Genomic DNA, 22181 nt, shown 5'->3' with positions numbered 1-22181 from the left:
AAAATGTTCGATATGCAAATATTCAGCAAAATATTAATACATTCCATATAAAAGAAATTTTGTGATTATTAAGAATTTATATATTTTTATCCACCATTTTGTTAATTATCAAATATTTTATTATCTGTAGACCTTTATCACTTAGTTCTACATTATGCTATACATAATAGTGTATAACAAAAATAAATAAAAATTAAAAAAAAAAAAAGAATTTTTAATAACAGCTTGCATTCAGCCATTCATATTGTACTGAATCAATTCTACAAATTAAGATAAAAAAATATATTATATAAAAATATTTATTCAATATTATATAAAATAGTTTTTATACATTTTACTTAAGATATTTCTTATAGTATTTATAAAATATTAGATAATGTATTATATTGTACAAAATATTTTCTATAAAATATGTTTAAATTGATTTTTTAACTTTCGTTGATAATAAAATTTGACAATAAATATTAACTTTGTTAATAAACCTGTATATTAATTGAATATACATCCTTCAATAAAGTGGATAGCGTGTGGTAGCCGGGATAAGAATAGTTCCACTGTAGCCCATGCATATCGTACGAGGCGACTAAAATGGGTACCCAGGGAGGGTAATGGATGGCAATGCTGTAGCCAATGAAGTTCTGAGGCTAGGCTATTGCTGTTACCTTCCTGCCATGATCAGAGCTCATAGCTCAATAACACTCTATCCTTACATTGTCCTCTACAGATAACGGGGAATATGAAAAGCATTCTTGCTTCGCCCATCTAGCCAAAAAAAAAAAAAGTATATCAAATAAGAATTCATTTCTATTTTTTTAGTATTAGATTATGAAACAAATTGATCTTATTGAAGAAAACTTTGATTTATTATTGTCGTTAATTTATGAAGCTCGTTCAGCAATTTTGCAAAGACACTGAATGAAAACTTTTTTTTTTCCTATTCTTTTTTACTAAGTTGTTCTTTATGTAGCATTTTTATAATGGCCATGATAGCGAATTGATTTTGAACAGATTAAACAGTTATGCTTTTCCTGTAGTGATGGTTATATTTTAAAACATGAAGAAAAAATATCTACGGCACATTGATAATAAATAAAAGAAACAACCTTATAATCTCATCTCGAGACGACCTTATTATGTCAATATTATCTTGAGTACAAAATCATATTCGAGGGGGAAAAAATGTTGGGGAAATAAAATACAACTTGAGTATTGATGTCTTATACTGGAACACGTGTCCGATAGGAGGAGCAATTGCATAGATTCTCGTATTTTAATAAATTACTTATTCTTATCGGGGTACTCTTTTGTCTATTGATAAGAAAAACACATCAATCAATAAATAAAACATGGCATAATAAATAACGATACAATATAAAAATGTGCAAATATTTTTTATCAGAAAAAAATATTATTGGAAAGTTTTTCTGTGGGACCAAATAATATAAAGTTTAAAAGCTTAGTCTTTTTAAAATTTAAAACATCGTGTTCTATCGAGATGAGTAACTCAATCCCCTCGACCACTTTGAAACATTTAAGAAGCTTCTTTCATTTGAAGCTAAAGTAACTGGGAGATCTGAATACGTAACATAACTGCAACCATACTGAAATTCATGTTGTAAATGCACTGTAATAATTCCAATAACATCGAATAATGTTTTATTAAGGCAGACGATGCTATTGGTCAGTTTCTATTTCGAAATCATTCCAATTGGTCTTGTTGCTGCCCGTGGCAAGTGCCAGTGCTATCTGCAATATTTATGAGAAGTTTATGTTACGTAGTATAAAAATGAGTTAAATTGCTGGCAATTATTTTTGCCTAATTTTTTCAGAATATACAAAAGTTGCATCACACAATCAATTCTACTTTAAGCTGTGTTTATTCAGTTATGTATTCATGAGAAAAGAAATGTATTCATCTATCTATTTTATAGTGATGAATTTTTTTTTAATGTACAGTGTATAAAATGTTTGTTTAACAATGTTTTAGCCATCGTTTAAAGTTTTCTTTAAATATTTTGTCGAAAAAAAAAACATTTTGAAAATATTCCGTGTGTCTGAATATCTGAAAACATAGGCAGTTGTGAAATGCATGCTTTTTCAACAGCATTTGTTAATTGATTAAATAAATTGAAGATATTTACCGAAGCAGAATAAAAAGAAATGATCATTTGATCCTTCTGACCACCACACAGAGTACTAATATAAGTTCTGCATTCTGCCATGTGTAGTAGTGTTTTAAAAAAAAAAAATAATAAAAAAACGTAGGTGAAAACTTTGATGCATAAACAGCCAACATTTAAATCAAAGGATCTTAGAAATGCTTAACCTAAATCCGAAAATAGAGTACTGGATTAAGGATCAGATACGCGATGGCCAGATTAATCCCAAGTTGCTTACTAACTGCATCAGGTTATATAAAGAGACTTTGTGCGTGGTTGGATCTTTGGATTACGTGATATCCGCAGCGTTTGACAACTATGCATAAGCATTTATCGAGGTCGCTTGATCATCTGTTTCCGTCAGTAGTGTTGATTTGACAGAGTGATTACACTAAAACTGCACAGCTAAAGAAATAAAATCGTTACTGCACAATGATGCTATTAGCTCTTTCTCTGATCATTGGAATATTTCTTTCAATACATTTCATTGATTTTATTTCATTATTTTTTTTTTCCATAGAACTAATTACGCAGACCGGAATACTTCATAAACGTTTCGCCTTCCTCACTCATATGAATTTTTAGTCTACATTTTTTGATTTTAAGTGCGAACATTTAATTAATTAATTATGTAAGCGAGCTGAATCCCAAGCTTACACTGATTAATAAAAATATAACACAAAGAAATATATCTCAGTTTGAAAAATATAACAGAAAAGAAAACTGTATTAAAATAACATAAGTACAACATATGATATACATATTAATAATGCGTACATAATACTTGTAGAATACGAAAACTAAAATAATAATAATAATAATAATAATAATAATAATAATAATAATAATAATAATAATAATAATAATAATGCAAGATTTTAAAGGAAATATTAAAAAAGTCTATCATGATTTTATACTAAATAGGCAAATGATTTTTATTTTATTTATTTGAACGAGAGCCGATAGAATTAAAATCCTTTTACATGAATTACCTTGATATTGTAGCACTACTTGAAAGCTGACCTAATAGTTATTCCTATTGGTTTCGTATAGAGTTTGCGGAAGGAGTTCGTGTCTTTTAAGTAGTGCAGTATAAGATAGCTCATCAACTCTTTGTAACTTCGTAAATTATCAACCCTTTTCGATTTTTTTTCTTAATATTCCAAAAGTGAACATTATATCCTACTTGGTATAACATAACAGTGGGTATTTATTCTACTTCTTTAAAATAAGGTTCTAATTATGAGGTTAGAAGTCGTTTAGGTCCTTAACGTAATTAAATAAAATATGTAAAAGACGGTAACATTGTTGTTTTAAGTTATTGCTTTAATTTCTTAATAGTTTGTGAAAACATACGTCCAAAATGTTAAATTAATGCATTCTATTCATTTTCATTATCCATATCGGACAGGCGAGGGGGGGGGGGTAGACAAACTAAAAGAGAGTTTTATTATTCCCTGTTTCGTAATGTCATCGTGTATTGATTACAGTACGAAAGCGCAAATTCCTCCTATCTATTTATATTCCCCAACTACCAACGAGACCTCCCTCAAAGCGCTATCTCTATAGCACCTCTTAACTCGGAAACAGAATAACTATTATCAACTGAGAGCAAAAAAGCTTTCCCTCCACGTCTAAGACGCGCGTGTGTTAAGATTGTACCAAACAGAAAGCTTTGTGACGCAACATCACCAGTCAAGTGTCTCCTAGCTGTCCAACCTCCATGGCATCTAAATATACTTCTCATAAGAAAATAAACTGCCCAATATTGCGAAGTATTGCATTATCTTAAGATAGCGAACATAGGAGACTAATCCGTACATTGATGGTTAAAACAACTGACCCAAGGTCAGTTCTCATTGCTACGGAATCTTTCATGACTAAGTGGGTAACGCCCTCGACCTATATCGTGTAATTTTTGCATTCAGCAGTACAAGCACCATGGGTAATGGGTCACGGATCTATAGCACCCACACGCCATCTGGTAATATAGTGGGTTATGTTTATCATATTAGTCATTACGGTTACATTCTGCGGATTTTTTTAGTCGAATCACCAAAAAACCAATCTGTAAAACTTACTGCTGAATCAGATAGCTGTCCAAAGCAAATGTTATAAGTTCAGTTGTCATGGAAACGAGAAGTAATAACAGATATCGTCTGCTGCAATAGTACAACTATTTCAATTTTCAAACTAGAGTTGTTTATAACGTTATTTGTCAAATGTCTTTACTACTTTTATATTCTGTTATTAAACTGAATTATCGGAATTTTTACTGAGAGGTATGAATATTTATTTCTGAGATCTAACCTAGATAACATATAAATATGCTGTCGCTGAAGCCAAGGTCGTATACCTGTCGTGATGCATTAATGTTAAAGGTGAACAAAGATGCTCAAACTGACCTCACCAACTTCTGTTACGTTAACATAACCGTTATGCATCCCCCCCCCCGACCCGCTGTGACGCACTGCCAGTAAACACTCAACGCTTTGTACAATACTGATGATCGATTGCTCTTCGAAGTTACCATGGGAGCCGTAACCTTGCAGTTGTTTGCGTAGCTATGAAAGGTCACACTGAATATTTCTGTACATCTTTAAGCACTAAGTTTCTTTACTGCATTTAGCATTTTTAACACGTTCGCGGATATTTAACTTGGCAAAGACATCCGAATCAATCGATATGAAGGAGGCGATTGGGGGCTATTATCTCACTGTGACGAATACCATATAAGGTCCTATAGATTTGCTGTTATTATTATAATCCTATTATTATAATCGAAACTTGACAAGCGTGAAAAGGAAAAGTAATGAATAATGACCACAGTTATAGATCGGAAGTTTTTTTATATATATTTTATTCTTGGGAAGCATGAGTACGTTGAAATGTAGCAATGCTATACAGTATTCTCGTCAGCGCAGAATATTTAAATGAATTATCAGCTTATTTCCGATTTTTTTTACTATTTATTTATAAATGAATGCGCACCTCATTTTTAAATTATATTTCTTTTTTTTTTCTTTAAATCGTTTCTTGTTATTTTAGTTATAAATGGGCGTCTTACTTTTGATTATTTTATTTAAAATAATCAAAATTAAATTAATAATTTTTATTTATTTATTTATTTTTATTTTTTTCTGTGGTGGAGTTGCGTTTTCACCATCAAGAAAACGCAATTCCACCATTCGTGTTTACGTTCGTGAACTGAGTGAGAGAGAGTTAAAAAGGATAAATTTCGTGCCGAACAGTAAGACAAACGAAAATATCTTTTTGTGAATTTATTATTTAATTTTATTTTAAAAATCCTATAAAAACCAAAATGAATTAGAAACTAGACGTATTATTATTATTATTCGACTATCAGCCATGATAGTCTAATAAGTCTAATAATCTAACATTACATTAGCATTTCTGGCTAGATGGGTGAAGCAAAATTGCTTTTCATATTCCCCTTTGTCTTGTAATGAAAGAACTTTGAACGGAGTGTTTGTGAGCGATATGCTCGCCCATTGAGGGCAGTGAAGTTAGCTGTGTTTAGCTGAACTTAAGATAGACTTTGGTCTTTTATATTTGTGTCTTTCTGCTTCATTATATTCCGAGGCTTCCTTGATTAACGGGTTTGGATAGTTACTTGTCTTGGTAAAGAACTTCTCAGCTAGATTTAGGAGAAGGGAAGAGATATAAGGGATATTAACTTCTCTATGGATCTGGGTGTTTCTTATGAACCAGGGGGCATTCAGAATCATCCTCAGACACTTATTCTGTAATCTCTGAAGTTTACGAAGGTTTGAATTCGCGGTGTGGCTCCACGCTGGGGATGCGTAAGTGATGACCGGTCGAATTACCATCTTATAAATTGTTGATTTTCTTTGCGTGTCCAGTTTACTTTGTCTGTTGATCATAGGGTAGAGCTGTGCTAAGACTTTGGATGTCTTTGAGGTAATGTAACTTATATGTTTGCTGAATAGGAGTTTACTATCAAGAATCACTCCAAGATATTTAACTTCAGTCTGCCATGGAATCTTTACTCCCAATAAATAAACATCCTACATAGTATGAATTTTCTTTCTAGTAAACAATATAGCTGAGCTTTTCTGGGGGTTAACTTGGATCCTCCAGTCTGCCATCCACTTTTCTAAAATGTGTATGCTGGAGTCTTTTAGTTGTCAGTTTTGGGCTCAGTGATCTTGCCATCAGTGCAGTATCATCTGCATATGATGCAGTAAATGTTTTTCTTGGGTTCAGAGGGATGTCCGCTACATAGATTGAGAACAAGAGAGGTGACAGAAGAGATCCCTGAGGTACGCCTGCCGAGATCCTGCGTCTGGTCGAAACCGTTTCGCCGACCCTGACCTGCATATATCTGTCTTTCAGGTAAGAATGTATTATTTTTATTAACTTGATTGGCAAGTTAAATTTTATCAGTTTGTAGAGAAGGCCTTGATGCCATACTTTGTCAAAAACGCCTTCTCTGCGTCGATGAAGATGGCAGCTATATTGAGTTTCCAGTTAAAACCTTTAGTAATGATTTCTACCAGGCGGTGCACTTGTTGAGCTGTACTATCGGACTTATGGAAGCCGAACTGTTCATTAGGCAAAATTCCTAACTTATCTGTTTCTGCTTGGAATCTTGAGAGGATCACTTTCTCTGTCACCTTTCCGAGGCAGGACAATAGGCTTGTGGGTCTGTAGCTTTCGGGAAGGTGAGGATTTTTTCCTGGCTTCTTCAATGGCATGATGGTGGTTGTTTTCCATGTAGTAGGGAAATGCTGGAATCTAAATATAGCATTTGTAATGTTGACGAGATGGACTATGGCGTTTCGTGGAAGTAGTTTTACTATTCTGTTAGTTATGCCATCCGGTCCTGGAGCTTTTTTACTGTTTAGATGGGAGATGATATTTATCATTTCTGCCGGATTTGTAGGAGTGATATGTTCGGAGTTAACAGTGTTCTATCTTATGGCTGTCCTAACATGACGATGGCTCTTGTACATAAGGTTGATATTTAGATTTGTATAAGATGGATTGCATTGAGATTCTAGGTTATTTACTAGTGCTTAGGCTTTCTCTTCATCTTTGTGAACTATCCCTTTCTTGGTTTGTATAGGGGGTATGAGTTGCTTTTTGGTGCGGATTGCTCTTAAGAATTTCCATACAGAATGTTCTTCAGTATTGATGTTAGCCAATTTGGTTTCCTATTGATGGTTTCTGTGTTTTTGAAGAGCTTCCCGGAGCTGCCTGTTTAGATTGTTCAATACTGTTTTATCTTGTGGGGCTCTGGTATTGTGGTATCTCTTTCTGGCTCTATTTTTTGCTCTGATTAGCTCCATGATTTATTCAGGGATACGGTTGGTTGGGTGGAAGACAGTGGATTGTCTGACTGATTCTATTGCTTTCTGAATTTGTGTGGTTAAGGTATTTACTGCTGTGTCAATCTCTTCCTTTTTACTGATATTGGACACCGGACCAATATGATCGGGAAGAACCTTGGCTAACCGAGGTTCTTCCCGATCATATGTACCTCCAATGTACATACTGAACATACTGAAGGTATGTACATACTTCAGTATGTACATACATATGTACATACTGAAGGTATGTACCTCCACACCGGTCACCTCCAGGTTTACTGTTTTGGGCTTGTCTATTGTATTATAATTCAAATAACTCTTAATATATATGGCTGTGCCTCCACCTCTTGTTCCAATTCTGTCGTTTCTGTACATAGTGTATCCACGGATTTTTGGGTTATTAGCTGGTCTTAGGTGTGTTTCACCAATCAAGATGATATCAGCACTGATACGAGTTGCAAATTCTTGAAGTTCCAAAACCTTGTTCTTCAATCCATTTGCATTCCATGCCATTATCTTAAGAGCCTTTGGCATGAATTTGAATTACTCATGACAGATGGCTGTTATAATGTTTTGAGTGCCTTGCAGGAATCTCTTTCTGGAAGATGGTGAGGGGCATGTCTTGCTGAATTCTTGCAGCATGGTGGCAAGTGAGGCTGTTAAGACGGATGTTATGTTGGAGCTTTCTAGCTCGAGAGATGTAGGAGGCTTAGTTCTTGCAGCCTCAGCATATGTTTGGTCATAGTTGTTCCTTCCTGTGAGGTTGAAAGCGAGATGTTTCGGACTGGAGGTCGATCTGTTTGGTTGCTTAAAACGGTGTTACGTGGAGGAGCAAGATTGGCTTTTGTTGATCCTCGATTTTTTGGATTGGAAAGGCATCCCTTGTAGTTGGAAGGGTGAGGTCCTCTGCAGTTTGCACAGCATGCTGGAGTTGTGCATGGTTTGGTGCATGTGATGGTCTGGTGTCCCTCGCCGCACTTCAAGCACATGAAGACAGCCTTACATAATTTTTGGGCATGTCCAAAATTTTGGTATCTATGACACTGACCTGCAGATGCTCTTTTCCTAAGAGGTTCAATTGAAATCTTGAGTCTGCATACTACAATCAGTTCATAGATCTGTTTTGTGTGTTGCTTATTTCCACCAGCACCAAAGGCATTGCTCTTTTATCAGATCTGAGCATCCTGCTCGCTTTTACTGGGGACAGGCCCTGTCTGGAGAGATCAGTGCTCACATCTTCAGGAGTGATACCTTCAGCTATCCCACGTAGAACTACCTTCAAGTTCTTTTTGCTGGGTAAAGTGAAGGTGTGATATGGGACGTTAGCATTGTCCATAAATCTGATCATCTGTCTGTAATTCGGGACAGTAGTGGGTTGTATTTTAACTCCCTCATCTGAATTTTTGGCCCATGAGAATGAGATGTTTTGTTCTCTGAGGACTGACGAGACAGGGATCCACTTTTCCTTATCCCTTAATATGACTGATGGTATCTTTTCTTTAGAACCATTGAGTGCTTCTATCCCTGTTGTTTTGGGTTCTTCCACATTGGTGAAGATTTTCCTCTTCTTTTTGACCATTTGGAACTCTGTATCTGTTTCCAAGGTCTGATAACTGCTGTCTTGGGATGTAGCAGCTTCCAAACTTGGGGAGTGTGCAAAATCTGTTTGCGTCAGAGTTATGGGCTCTTCACTTATGTCATCCATATTGTCCTCTGTGACTGCTGTGTGTGGGGGGGGGGTGTCAAAGAGCTTGACTTTTCCTGGCCAATTATCACTCAGCAGCTTTCCTAGTCTGAGGAATTCCATGTATACTTCCTCGAATTTGGCCTCATTCAGAAGTTTTGCCATGACAATAATTTAGAAATGTGTTAAGACACAGATGGAGAAAGAGTAGAGATTACTCAGGTGTCCCGAGCAGGTTAAAGATAATCCTGTGGACTTTTGAGAGTCCACTAGCAAATCCGGTAGACACTTTTAGGTGTCTACCAGCAATAAAATACAATTAGCTGTCCTATGATAGGGAAAAGGAGTGTCACGAAATCACTTGGCCACAGATTGAAATCCAACCTCCCTAAATAAAACCATAAATCCATCACGGGTCCTCATTGCGGGTGGGGCCTGCCGGCCATTAGACCTCTTGCATGTTTCATGCAGAGAGGGAGACAGTAGGAAACAAACTGTGTCTGCTCCAGTGCAATGGGCGTTTCGTGAAAAACCTTGTAAACAAACTAATCAGGCTCAGTCTAAAATAATAGTCCGTTCACATCAAAATCACACTCAAAACTCATTAATCAGTACTAACCGGCTGTCTAATAATGTGAACATAACAGACCTATTATATATTTTCGTTATTTTAAAAAATAAAAGGTTTACTACAAAAAGAATTATTTAGTAATTCATTTTCCAAATTTTTTAACTACTTTGAAGAATATTATATAAGATTCAATTTGTCTTCTTGTTGTATACGTAACATTTTTTTCCTTGAGAAACTTGACCACTCTTTCTCACAGTTCTCACATTATCCACTTTGTATTATATTCTACGGATACACTAATAATTACAGTCTTAATTGGATATTTCAGCCAATATTAACTGCAAAATTAAAAATGATATCCTCTAATAAGTTTAGGAGGCTGAGAAAAAAATAGATTGGACTGAGGGGTGGGGAAAAACTCGCAAAATTTAAGTTACTATTAAAAGGCTGAGAGAAACTGACTGGATCTCATGAGGGGGGGGGGAGACACAAAATTTAATAACGGCTATGATGAGCTTAATGATCTGCAGTACTTTTGTGAAATATATTCGCAATCAGACTTCATATTTAAAGACAGGAATGTTATGCATTTTGCACTGATAATAATTGTTTACACTATTACCAGCTTCCTGCTGGTAATAGCGTAAAGAGTAGATGATATGAAGTGTTTGTGTAACTTCTTGGGTAACTCAACCCAAGAAGTGAATACTGATCTTAAACTGACGGACTGCGTTTTGATAGCATTGGAATTACTAAATTTTTCTCATCGGAGGATGGTAAGCAGATCGGTGTTTAAGGCATTAGGCTATGGAAGATCTTGAAGCTTCTAATAATTTGGCACTTATGAGATTCATCTTTGTTCTGCATCGCATGGAGTCAACAGGAAATAATGGAGGTTTGTATGTGCGTCTCTGTTGATTTACCATAAGAGGTATCTTTCCTGAAGGCGACTGGTAAGTAACTTTTAAAGAATAATTGTTCTCTTGTTTTGAAATCCATCCTTTATGACCTCCGCGAGGGTGACCCCTCCCATTTTGTGTGAATATAGTGAAAATGACAGTAGACTTCTGCTCATTTATAGAGATCTAAATCTTTTAGTATATGATAACATTACCGTATTCTACGTGCCTAATAGTATATGATTTCCAAGGGTTAATTATGATTGTTTTCCAGTGCCCTACTATTGCAATTCTCCTGAAGAGTTTTCATTCACGACTTTAGCAAATGCGTGGCTTAATTGGAATCATTTTGGTGGTTTGGGAAATATGAAGATTACGGAAGATTTTACCAAATTTCATATATATATATATATATATTTTTTTTTTTTTTTTTTTTTTTTGCTTTGAAGCCATTTTGGGCACAATCGGTCAACGACTTAAGACCAGCCATGATAGTTTTCTGCCTTTTGTCCTACTTAAAACTTCGGATAACGTTCCACTAATTCCACTAACATGAATTCTATGATTTACGTAACTTGTGTGCTTCGCTGAATAGGAACATTTAATTACAAAGCCCGGTTATTTAAACAACAGCCAAATCTTATTAAAACAACAACAACAACAACAAAAAAAAAAAAAAAAAAACTTTGGAATTAAAATTTAAAAAAAAAGAAAAATACATTATCATGTTAACGGACGAAAAATGTGTATGTTTGTAAAGTGTACATGATTTTTAGTTTTCAAACATAAATAAAATAATGAAAACAAATAAAAATTTTTTTTAACTATTTAATTAAGTGAGATTATACTTTAAAAGAAGACCTGAGTTGTTAAAATTGCAATACAGGAATGTGGTAGAAAAAGGTGGTTGCTTCTTGTGTTAAATTTTTGATTTTGTTTTGTCAAATATACTTTTCTACCCTTGTGATTCGATTTGTATATCTAAAACTTGTTCCTTTGGTGTGTCGCAACACATCTCCTGGACATTGTATATTTTTACGTTGTTGCATTCAATGTGAATCCAACAATTAACAGAACATTAGCTGCAGGTCTTTTTACTCATTTTTAAACCATGTTTCCATGTTGAACACAGTTTTTTTTTTCGGCATGAAGTTCCAAGGTAATGCGTTCCTCTAACATTACACAGCGCTTATCATAAATTCTTACAAGAAATCTCATTAAGAAATGTTTCTAAATTTATATAAAAGTCACTTATCCTACTATATTTCGAATAGTCATTTGAGTTTGGGTATTGGAATAAGGCCCAATAAGGGTGGAGCCGTTGAAATTTTTTGCGTGGAAAGTTCTAACTTTGGTTTGCCACAGAGCCATAAAAGATTCCAAACTAAACTGTTTCCATAGTGATAAATGGTATCTGACAAAGCATTTGATTTAATGCGTTAAATCACAAGTCTCAAGGAGTTATTTATGTTCAATGTATTTATACTACAATATATTTATGCAGAAGCAAACTGAAAATGCTTTCGGTCCCTTAAGTGGGGATGGGGACACCAATAACAACAAAAGTGCTCACTCTAATATCATAATTTATTACGTGATGTTCTTTTATCCTTGACCTAGCGATAAGAAAAAAAAAAAAAAAAGTAGGCCATTATCTTTCCCGACACCTCCCAATACGTATTACTGTAAACACCAAGTATCTTTCTCCAAATATAAATTCAAGTTCAAAGAGGACAAACATTACTCGCTGTCCACCATTTCTCATGTTTTCTTCAATTTCCTATCACTCAAGCTTTGAACATCTGCTTCTATGGCGTCGACTTTCTTACAAAGAAATCTATTCGGCCTCAGTTAGTACTGGTAACTCACAGTTCGTTTCTCTTATTGTCGTTCTTTCATTTTAGATAAGGACACAATCGCGTGTAGACTTCTTCCTGCAAGTGCAATTCATCATCGATTCCAGGACAGTTTCCAAGGCTGCTGTCTGGCCTAAACCACTTAAATTCCTTACCCGTTTGATCTATTATTTAGAACGGGGATATGAAACACTGCTAGAAAACTTGTATTTCTCCGCTCTACAGAGCAACAAGGTCACATGCTTTCCTGTAACAGATACAAGTTACCGACTGCTTCGTGATTAAAATCAAGAAATGACCAAGGTAGGAGTGGGGAGTGGGGGTGGATTTGGGAGAAGTTATGGTAGACTGGTTATTTACCATGAACCATATCTTCAAGAAAATGAAGATAATGGCTGCCATGGGAAGTCATTCTCAAGCGATTACTACAAAATGGTTCGTTTCCCCTCCCCTCCAGAAAGAACATGAAGTATATTAGTTGACTAAGAGCTGACGTTCGGAATTTCAACTCAGAAAGATGTATCAAAGAAAATGTCAGTTAGAAAGTTAAAAACATTAATTAAATCATTTTTGGTGGTTATATATATATATACACACAAAAAAATAAAATAAAATAAAATAAAATAAAATAAAATACAGATATCCGTATTCATAAAATTAATTTGAAGTAAAATATAATCTGTAAATTTCGATTTATTACCAAAAACTGCATTTATCTACTTCACAACGTGTGTGCGACACAATATTATTAGTTCTGAAATTAAACAGGAATATTTTCAAGAAACGGTTCTAACAGTTAAAATATGCGAATAATATACTTATTTTTTTAACAAACATTAAGTGCTATATTATCTTTCTTATAAATATTTAATATATCAAGAGGAATTTCAAATAAATGAGATATCAGTTTAAGAAGTGCAAAATAAATGTAGCCATGCGATATACCAGAACAGATTAGTCGCTTCGTACAAATAAAGTTCCGGTTGCGATAGCAGACATATTTAATGTTTCCATGACAACGATAAGTTCCGCTTTTAGTAGATGCACACTAAGTATAAACGGTTGTGCATTTGACTCGAACGGCAAAAATGTTATTTGAAGTAAAAGAAGAAATAAAAAGTCATGTGAGAGAGAACACAGTGCAGCGTCCCCCCTTTAACTAAACAATTCTTTGCAAACTTATTAACATACAATACTTATATATACAAGTAATGTTGTTTAGGACCTCTTGTGAGTTCGCTCTAGCTAGCTAGCATTACAGTCCTTGGACGTCGGATACAGATTTCAGTTTAGGAATTGGGATGAATGATAAATTAAAAGTGTCACTGATAATTAAATTTTTTAACATTTATAGTGTATATATATGTTAAAGATACCAAGTAATTTTATAACACCTTGGTTTTAATCCTTTTCCCCAAGTAAGCAAACAAATAAGTTTGCGCCTGAACGTAGTTCAAGTCTCATGGTAGTGCAACACCACGGCAACTCGTGGTAAAGGTGGTGCAAGCCCTGATCACCTATCCTTGATATTTCCTATAATGTAAAACACATCTCCTAGGAGATGTATGATGTTATACATTATGGGTAGGGATCACTACTCAGACCAGTTTCAACCTTTTTTTTTTTTGAGGTCTCATCAGTGAGTAGGCAGATCCTGAAATGCCAAGGTTTTAGTAATACAGAGCTTAAAAAGGTAAAAAACTTGACACATCTTTCTCTCATCCGGAGATTCTTACTTAATAAGATCAAAGCACCTTGTGGCAACTTGCATAGGTAAAATTGATAAGCTCTGTATTGCACTATTGGTGTTGCACTACCATGAGACTTGAACTACGTTCAGGCGCAAACTTATGTGTTTGCTTACTTGGGGTAAAGGATTAAAACCAAGGTTATAAAATTACTTGGTATCTTTAACATATAACATATATTATACCCAAGGTAAAAAACTTGCCATATATATATATAGCAAAATAGTTTCGTCTGTTGTACGAGTAAGACGAATGTGATACTAATGCATCCATGTTACTATAGTAACAACAAGTACTGTCATGTGAATCGACAACGGTAATAAAATATTTGAGTCCAGCAGTTGGCAGCACACGCACTATCATTTTTCAAACGTGTTCGAGTCCAACTTACAAAAACTATTTTGAATCGATTAAAAAAATTAACAGCAAAATACATAATACTATGAGTATCAAAGACTAGTAATTATATTATATATATATATATATATATATATATATATATATATATATACAGGGTGTTCGGGATAAATTTGACAGTTTCGTAAGGAAAAAGAAAATCTTCTTTGTATCTATTAAATTTAATGAATTGACAAAAAAACATTACAGGCAGAGTTAATTACAATACTATCAACAAGATTTACTCAAAATAACCACCATTAGCATCGATCACAGCTTCAATTCTGCTTCGGAACCTCGAACAAGCTGATGCTACAGTCTCCCTGGGAAGGGCCGCAAAAACTGTTTTAATTTTATCCATTAACTGGGCTTTTGTATTACTGGAAGTGCGATTGGTGTCTTTTTCAACTGCGCCCCATACAAAATAATCCATGGGGTTAAGGTCTGGGGAGTTTGGAGGCCAAACATTTGGACTGGTGAAGTCGTAGAAATTTTCAGACAACCATTTTTGACTTTTCCCAGAGGTGTGGCAAGGGGCCGAATCCTGCTGCCATACATACGGCCTACCATTGGCTACCCTTGTTATCCAGGGCTTGACTACAGTTAGCAACTCCACGAACAAAGCCCGAATTCCAATGCCAGGGTTCTTCAACACCTGTTCCTGCAGATTTGCGAGGAATTCTGCTGTACGAACGCAATCAGATCGTCTGCTAAGGATCTTTCTTCTTGCTACATCCTCGTAGTCACCATTGCAAGTCTCTAGTTCATGCCTGATTGTTTTTACTGTATTCAGGGAGCATTGGGCAGCAGTCGTAATATCCTTATTTTGATGGCGGGCACGAATCATCATGATACAAGTTATTCTCTTCCATGATTCAGGTGGGTTCCAGCTATCCGTCCTTTCTGACATCTTGTATATGAATGAAGAAGGGTCCAAACTTTTAAATGAAGAGAAGTGTGTGTTAATACATGTAACTTACGGAAAAATATAATTAATTATAAATATGTCAAATTTATCCCGAACACCCTGTATATATATATATATATATATATATATATATATATATATATATAAGTACATACTTATATTTATATTAGTTTACATACATATATAAGCATGTAAACTTTGCCGGTTTATGGTATTTAATTAAAGTTTATAAGGCAGAACATTGGAATAATTTGATAACATTTATTTACTTAATAAAACGACGTTTCATCCCAATTGTACAGGATTTCTTCAGGTGTAAATAAATAAATAAACTAGTAGACAACAACAGTAAGGACTAACAACGGTGACAACTGTTATGCAGTTATATAAAAGAGACTGATATTCTTTTTTAAAAATTATTTCTAATTGTTCTGAACGTTCAGCGTGTATATATAAAGGAGTTCTGTCTGTTCACTTTGAGGACATTATATTTATTTTGTCCGCTCGGTTTGCCTAGTGGCTTTGAGCTTCGCAACCATATGCTTGAGGAAGGAGTGTCCTAGGTTCGATTCCCGTCGACGACGTGACAAGCTCAAAAATCTTCCTTAGCCAAGTTAGCCGGTATTGGGCGTGGACAGCAGGGTTTTTTTACACCAGTTTATCTGCGGTTTTTCATCCCGCAAGTAGGCAAACTGGTCCCGTGAACTCACAGAGTACGGTCATAGGATATATTACGAGACGGAAAGAAGGCAATGGGAAACCACCTTGCTCATAGTCATTTCCCTAGATGGTGGCGTATATTTAGCTGCCCTTAAACAGCCGTAAGGCAATAACCACAGCCAACCAACATATTTATTTTATCTACTCTATGATATAAAATGATAAGCCTTTTTTTGTAACGTTTTTGTGTCACGTTTTTTGTCAAGTTATTTGAAACGTTTCGAAACTCAGGGCTACGCTGAGTGTCGAGTCTTCAAAATTCGAATCATCAGAATTCAAGGAGAACAGGCCTACCCGTCCGGAACTGGGGGGGAGGGGGGCTGTAGGCGTCAGGGGGAGGCCTCCCCCTAGTATTTTATATATACGTATAAGACTGAGTTTTCTTTGTTCAGTCGACGATGCCCTTCGGTTATAAACCGAGTTAGCTGGTCTAATATAGCGTGACAGAATGATGTCCACAGAAGAAGAAGAAGTAGTAGCTGAAAAAAGATGCCCAAATTCCCCAAACCCTGCTCCTCCTTTTCCTCTTTTATTCCATCTGTCACTTTGTTCTCTAGAACAGCCTTGGAAGGGCGTGTTCTCCAACAAGTACAACCTCTAGCTGTTCTCGAAAAATGTCAATAAGGTTCCTTCTTTGCCAATCTGACCAAGAACGTACATGCGGCACTATGTGCTACAGGCTCTTCTATCTCTCGTGTGTAGGATTGATATTAAAATAATAATTTTTAAAAATAATAATTAAAAAGCAACAACTGAAATTTATGCTATAACTTTGTTCCCACCTTATTTGGGGGAATAGATGCATCCTATTCTCCCCCACACACACACACGCGCGCGCGCGCATACACACTTGGATTCAACACTACGTTGAATTATGGATTTTCCACAGAAAAGCAACGATAGCAAGTAACCTGATATCAATGTAACATCTCGAATACCATAAAAATCACTGCTGAGTGTATTCCTTAGAGATTAGCGGTTTGGAGGTTGGATTAACTACAATTAATGCCATGGCGATTAAGTTCATGTGGTGAGGTATTATGCTTTATGGATGGAAATATTACTTAATAAATTATACACCAATTTAGTGGTGAAGTTTCTGTTATGTATCCGTTTGACCACAGCGGTGATTACTCAGTATATGATTCACCTGATTTTTTCTTTCTTTCTTCTTCTTCGAGCATTTAGTGTTAGACGCTGTGAAGATGTGAACTTTCACAAATATATGAAACCTACCTCGAACACGGTTGGTAGTAGTTACATATTACTGTGAAGGTATAAATATGAATTTAATTTGTCGAGTTCAAGTCGTTGCCATCCCAACTAGATGGACAATTAAGTGTCCTGAAAGAAGACCAATAATAATAATAATAATAATAATAATAACCTCGTCTCAGACAACCCCATACGAAAACTGTAAGTCTACAGAAGACAATCGTATTCGTCTACGATTGTTCAATAGTCGGTTATTATAATTATCTAACACTCACCGCTCCCATACCCCCCCCCCCACACACACACCGGGATTTAGTCTAATTTCGATATTCCGTACTAGAATATCATTTGGAATTTATGGTGAAATGTTCGAACTGCTATATCAAAACTCAAAATAAAAGCAGCCGCCGATCACAACATGAAGGCTATAATTTCACCACACACACACACACACACACACACACACACACACACACACACACACACAGTGTATATAATTACCTGTTCCACGTTAACGTGAAAAAAAAAAAACACGTATCACATGAAACTCTCGCATCACTATTGTAACTCAGTAGAGATTGAATATATAAAACTGCGCCATAGATCTGTCAAAAGAATATATGACAAGAAAAAGTGGAGTGTGTGCGGTGGAGGGGAGGTTAATAGCTTTTTTGTTCTGAGAATAGCAAGTGCCGCTTGATCAGACGTCTACTGTTGTGCTTTTATGCTTCGTCGTCAAGAAGCAATTAGAATTTTAAAAAATATACAGGGAGGTGCATCAGAGCGTAAACGACCTGAAGAATGTACCAACCATCAATTGCAAAAGCGTCCTATTTTTTATTTATTTATTTATTTATTTTTTGTAATTTATTCTTTTTCTTTCCTTCAAGCACGGAAGGCTCGAAGTGAATGAAGAAAGTTGTCAAAGTTATCAAACTCTACCAAGCATGAAAAAACACGTGACCTCGTCTACAAAGTTCACTTGGCAACAACTTAGTTTTTACCATTAACAACATAAGACATCGTCATTCATTACTATGCGATACAGACATTTTATGCCAAGTCACCATATTGGAATCATTTAGTCCTTGAGTTCTTGGTTACATAACGTTGTTAGGAAGCGTTTCTGTTCAATGTATTCTTCTGCTGTCTTAGTATAGATTAGATTTGTAATCGTTTAGAAAAATTCATAAATTAAAACGAGTATTTGCATGGGATTTAATGAGCTAGAGACGCACAATGAACTGAGCATATTTTTTATGATTTCAATAAAACACTTTCCAAAGATTTTGAATTAATATTTAGAAGGTAAAAGAAACAAGAGAAAGACAACAAAGAAGCTATTTAATTAATATAAATAAATACATAAATGATTTCATTATGTGTTTGAAAAATCTGAATCCAAATTGTTAAAAATAAATAAATAAATAATATGAGAGCATTTCCGAATGGGAAAATAGACTTTACTAGTGGAGTGTGTTTATATAGATAAAGCAGACGACTAAACAGTATTTAAGCAGAGGCTTAATATACAGATTAAAGCAAACGACGATTTAGACTTATGGCACTGTTTATAAACTTCAACTATTTTCTAATATTAAAATTGCATTAAGAAGTTAATATTAACTCACAATAAGCTCTCAGATCTTATAATTTAATACAGGCTGACATAATTGACGAATTCGATATAAATGAAACAGAAGATCGGTTTTTGAAGCATTTTGAAATAATGTAATTTATACACAAAAGATTCCTTTAACTTTATCTGACATTACATAAATAATTACATGGTCTAACGTAATCTAAAATGTAATGTAAAAGTGATTTCAATCTCAAACTTATAAATAAAAAAACAAGAAAATATTTTTTATTATTTTTTTCTTGTTTTTCATGATTTGTTCTTTTATATTAAAATGTAAATAAAATAAATTTCTTTTTAAATTTACGATTAAGGCAGATTCCCTAAAGTTCGTTTTAGTTAATATTACTTGTTTATTTCCTTAGTATTTATTTCAATATTTTAATTTATATTATAATGAAAATTATTAGATAAGTTCATTTTTGTTATTTAAGTAAAAATTTACAAAGCTTTTCCACTCAAATTTCCTATAGGAGGAGGAAGTTCATAGTAAAGTTGTGGTTCCTACTTTGGCTATACTCAAAAATTTGAAAATAAATAAAGTCAACGTTACTGGGCAAGTCATATAAGTAAATCTCTTGATGAGGCAATCTCAGCTGGTGGTCTACATTAATGGTCAACATAACATCCACTCTTGCATGAAGGCGTTAAAAAGCAAAGTAGTTCATAACTCTGCATGCATCACGGGAAGTCAAGTTAATTTTTTGTTTGGTGCTATAAATGCCTGTGGTCGAAAACAGCGGCTTTACTAGCGATGGAGAGAGTTGTCAATTTTTTTATCCTGTCATGTTTCTTATTTTTAATAGTTTCCTTTGAGTAGAACACGCTTGAAAGCCCTCTATTGCTTTCTGTACAAGTATTTTCCTTCCTACTTATCACATTAGGGGTCTATCTATCTCTCTCTCTTTCTTATATTTCCCGTTGTCTCCATTCATGAAGCTCTTCAACAAATCGCTGAAAGCCATATGAAGAACAGATAGATATATTTAGTTTTTTTGAGGGCTTAACATCCATAAGTAGCATCCTGAGCAGCCTTGGCTTTGCAGAAAAGGGTGTTATCATGCCAGAACATCACGCAACAACGAAGTTTGCCTTGACATTCCTCACTTACAGCTTTACGTAGATGAAGGAGTCAATTGGTGCAGTATGTTCATTACTCATACTAAACAATCTATCATGATCAACCATAAAATCTTGCCGTGATTTCGACAGGTGATAAGTGAGCCCAGAACTGTCTTAAACTTTATCAGAAAGTTTAAGACAATACAGTATATATATATAATTTACACCACAGATATATTAAGAACTGATCGAAACTGTAAAATAAAAGATCTCATTTGTTTAATGCCATCCTCCCAACACACACACACACACACACACACACACACACACACACACACACACACACACACACACACACACACACACACACGGCGGGGTTATAATACTCAGCACATCAATGTCAATGTAGGTGTGTGTCTATGTGCACGAATAGTGAGAAGGAATTTTGACATGTTTTTTGAACAACTTGAGCTTGTTATCCTGTGGGGGGGGGGAACAGTGTCAAGAGAAAACTGATCAAGGGGACAGAGACATTTTGTTTTGTAGGCTTAGAAGAAGATGAACGAATGACAGAAGCTAATACGGCAGAACAGTGCCAATGAAAATATTTATAGAGAGAAGGAAAATGCATGCGGTACAAACAGAACGTCTATAAGAAAGTAAAGTAGCTCGAGCCAGAAAATCATCTAACTCTTGCTCTCTTCTGAAATATCAAGGATGTTTAAGAAAGTTTTTGTTGCACTACCACCAAACGTGAGAACAGTATTCTAAGGTTCGGCGGTTTGATTCCGAGCAGGAAAAAAAAAAAAGAACAAGCTTTTTTTGAAGAGGCTGTTATGAGGTTGGATAAGACGCGATGGATTTGTACCAGAAAATCGAGGAATTATACGTCAGCAAAAGGAAGAGAAATCTCACCTTGTCTGGCGATTTGAGTATTACTAAAGGTAACAGATTACAGAAATGAGATGATATCTTTCTTGTGAGAAATAAAATATGTGTATGGTCTAAATTTGACAAAGTTGTTTTTTATAATGGAAAATGGTGGCGAGAAAAATCAATGTTTAACGCATTGGTTGTGAACATCATGAAGTTTGGAATGAATCATTGTGCAGTACAAGGTTTGTCCAATGAACATGGAGTATGCAGTCATCACAAAAACTATGGATAGGATCTGAGGTCAATTAGAGAGGTAGTTTATGTGAAGAAAGAAGATGAGTAACAGTATGAAGCAATGTGTTCATACTGTTACTCAGTATGAACACATTGCTTCACACTGAAGAAATATAAAGAGAGAGGAATCCGTTCGCCATGATGAACAAGATCATCAATTCACTGTTGACTGTAAATGTAGAGGTTGCTCATTCATCTGATCGAAATCCAATTGCGTTTAAAATAAGTGATTGAATAAATGTGATACAAACATTTCTCATCACATTCTTCTGCTAAAATTGCTTTGACATTTGTTGACCCTTCTTGTAGACGATGTCTTGTTCGCGCTATAATTCTAGTAAGAGGCCTGTTATTATGCTTTTAACTTCGTTGTAATGAAGCTACTGTCACATTCTCTAACACTGACCATATTTCTGCGTCTTAGATGCAAAGCATTTCACACTATTAAGGACAATTACTGAATGAAGCTCACACACTACTTATACAGATTACATGTGACGTAATTGGCGTCATCTGCTTAATTCAGACACACAAATAAACAAAGTAATAACAGACTATTGTAGAACAGAGTACGACATATTTATGGTCTTATTTCGCTTGTCAATCTTCTATACTAGACCGACTTGCCTTGAGCAACAAACCTATAGTAGTAGTAATAGTAGTGAGGAGAGAGGGGGAGAAACCCGTACCTTTCCTTTTACACCTTCAAACTCCATACTCGAGCAAACATGCCGGAAGCAGAGGGGTGCTCATATTATACTAACCATTCGTTCTATATGG

The 22181-nt window shown here is 34.9% G+C and overlaps 1 long non-coding RNA gene across 2 annotated transcripts in view; it reads right to left on the bottom strand.

The window, feature by feature from the left end:
- Window positions 1–445: 445 nt before the first annotated feature.
- The window catches only part of LOC150107002 (uncharacterized), a 69096-nt gene continuing 47360 nt past the window's right edge, over window positions 446–22181 (bottom strand). For both annotated transcript variants that reach the window (XR_016548339.1, XR_016548340.1), the window contains exon 3: window positions 446–762. This is a non-coding gene — a long non-coding RNA (uncharacterized LOC150107002). The remainder of the gene's footprint in view (window positions 763–22181) is intronic.

The sequence above is a fragment of the Typopeltis vanoorti genome, chromosome 5 (genome assembly GCF_054136105.1).
Source record: "Typopeltis vanoorti isolate ZY-2024b chromosome 5, IOZ_Tvanoo_1.0, whole genome shotgun sequence".
NCBI classification, from domain to species: domain Eukaryota; kingdom Metazoa; phylum Arthropoda; class Arachnida; order Uropygi; family Thelyphonidae; genus Typopeltis; species Typopeltis vanoorti.
The sequence above is the reverse complement of the archived record's forward strand: the minus strand, read 5'-3'. Positions and strand labels throughout refer to the sequence as shown.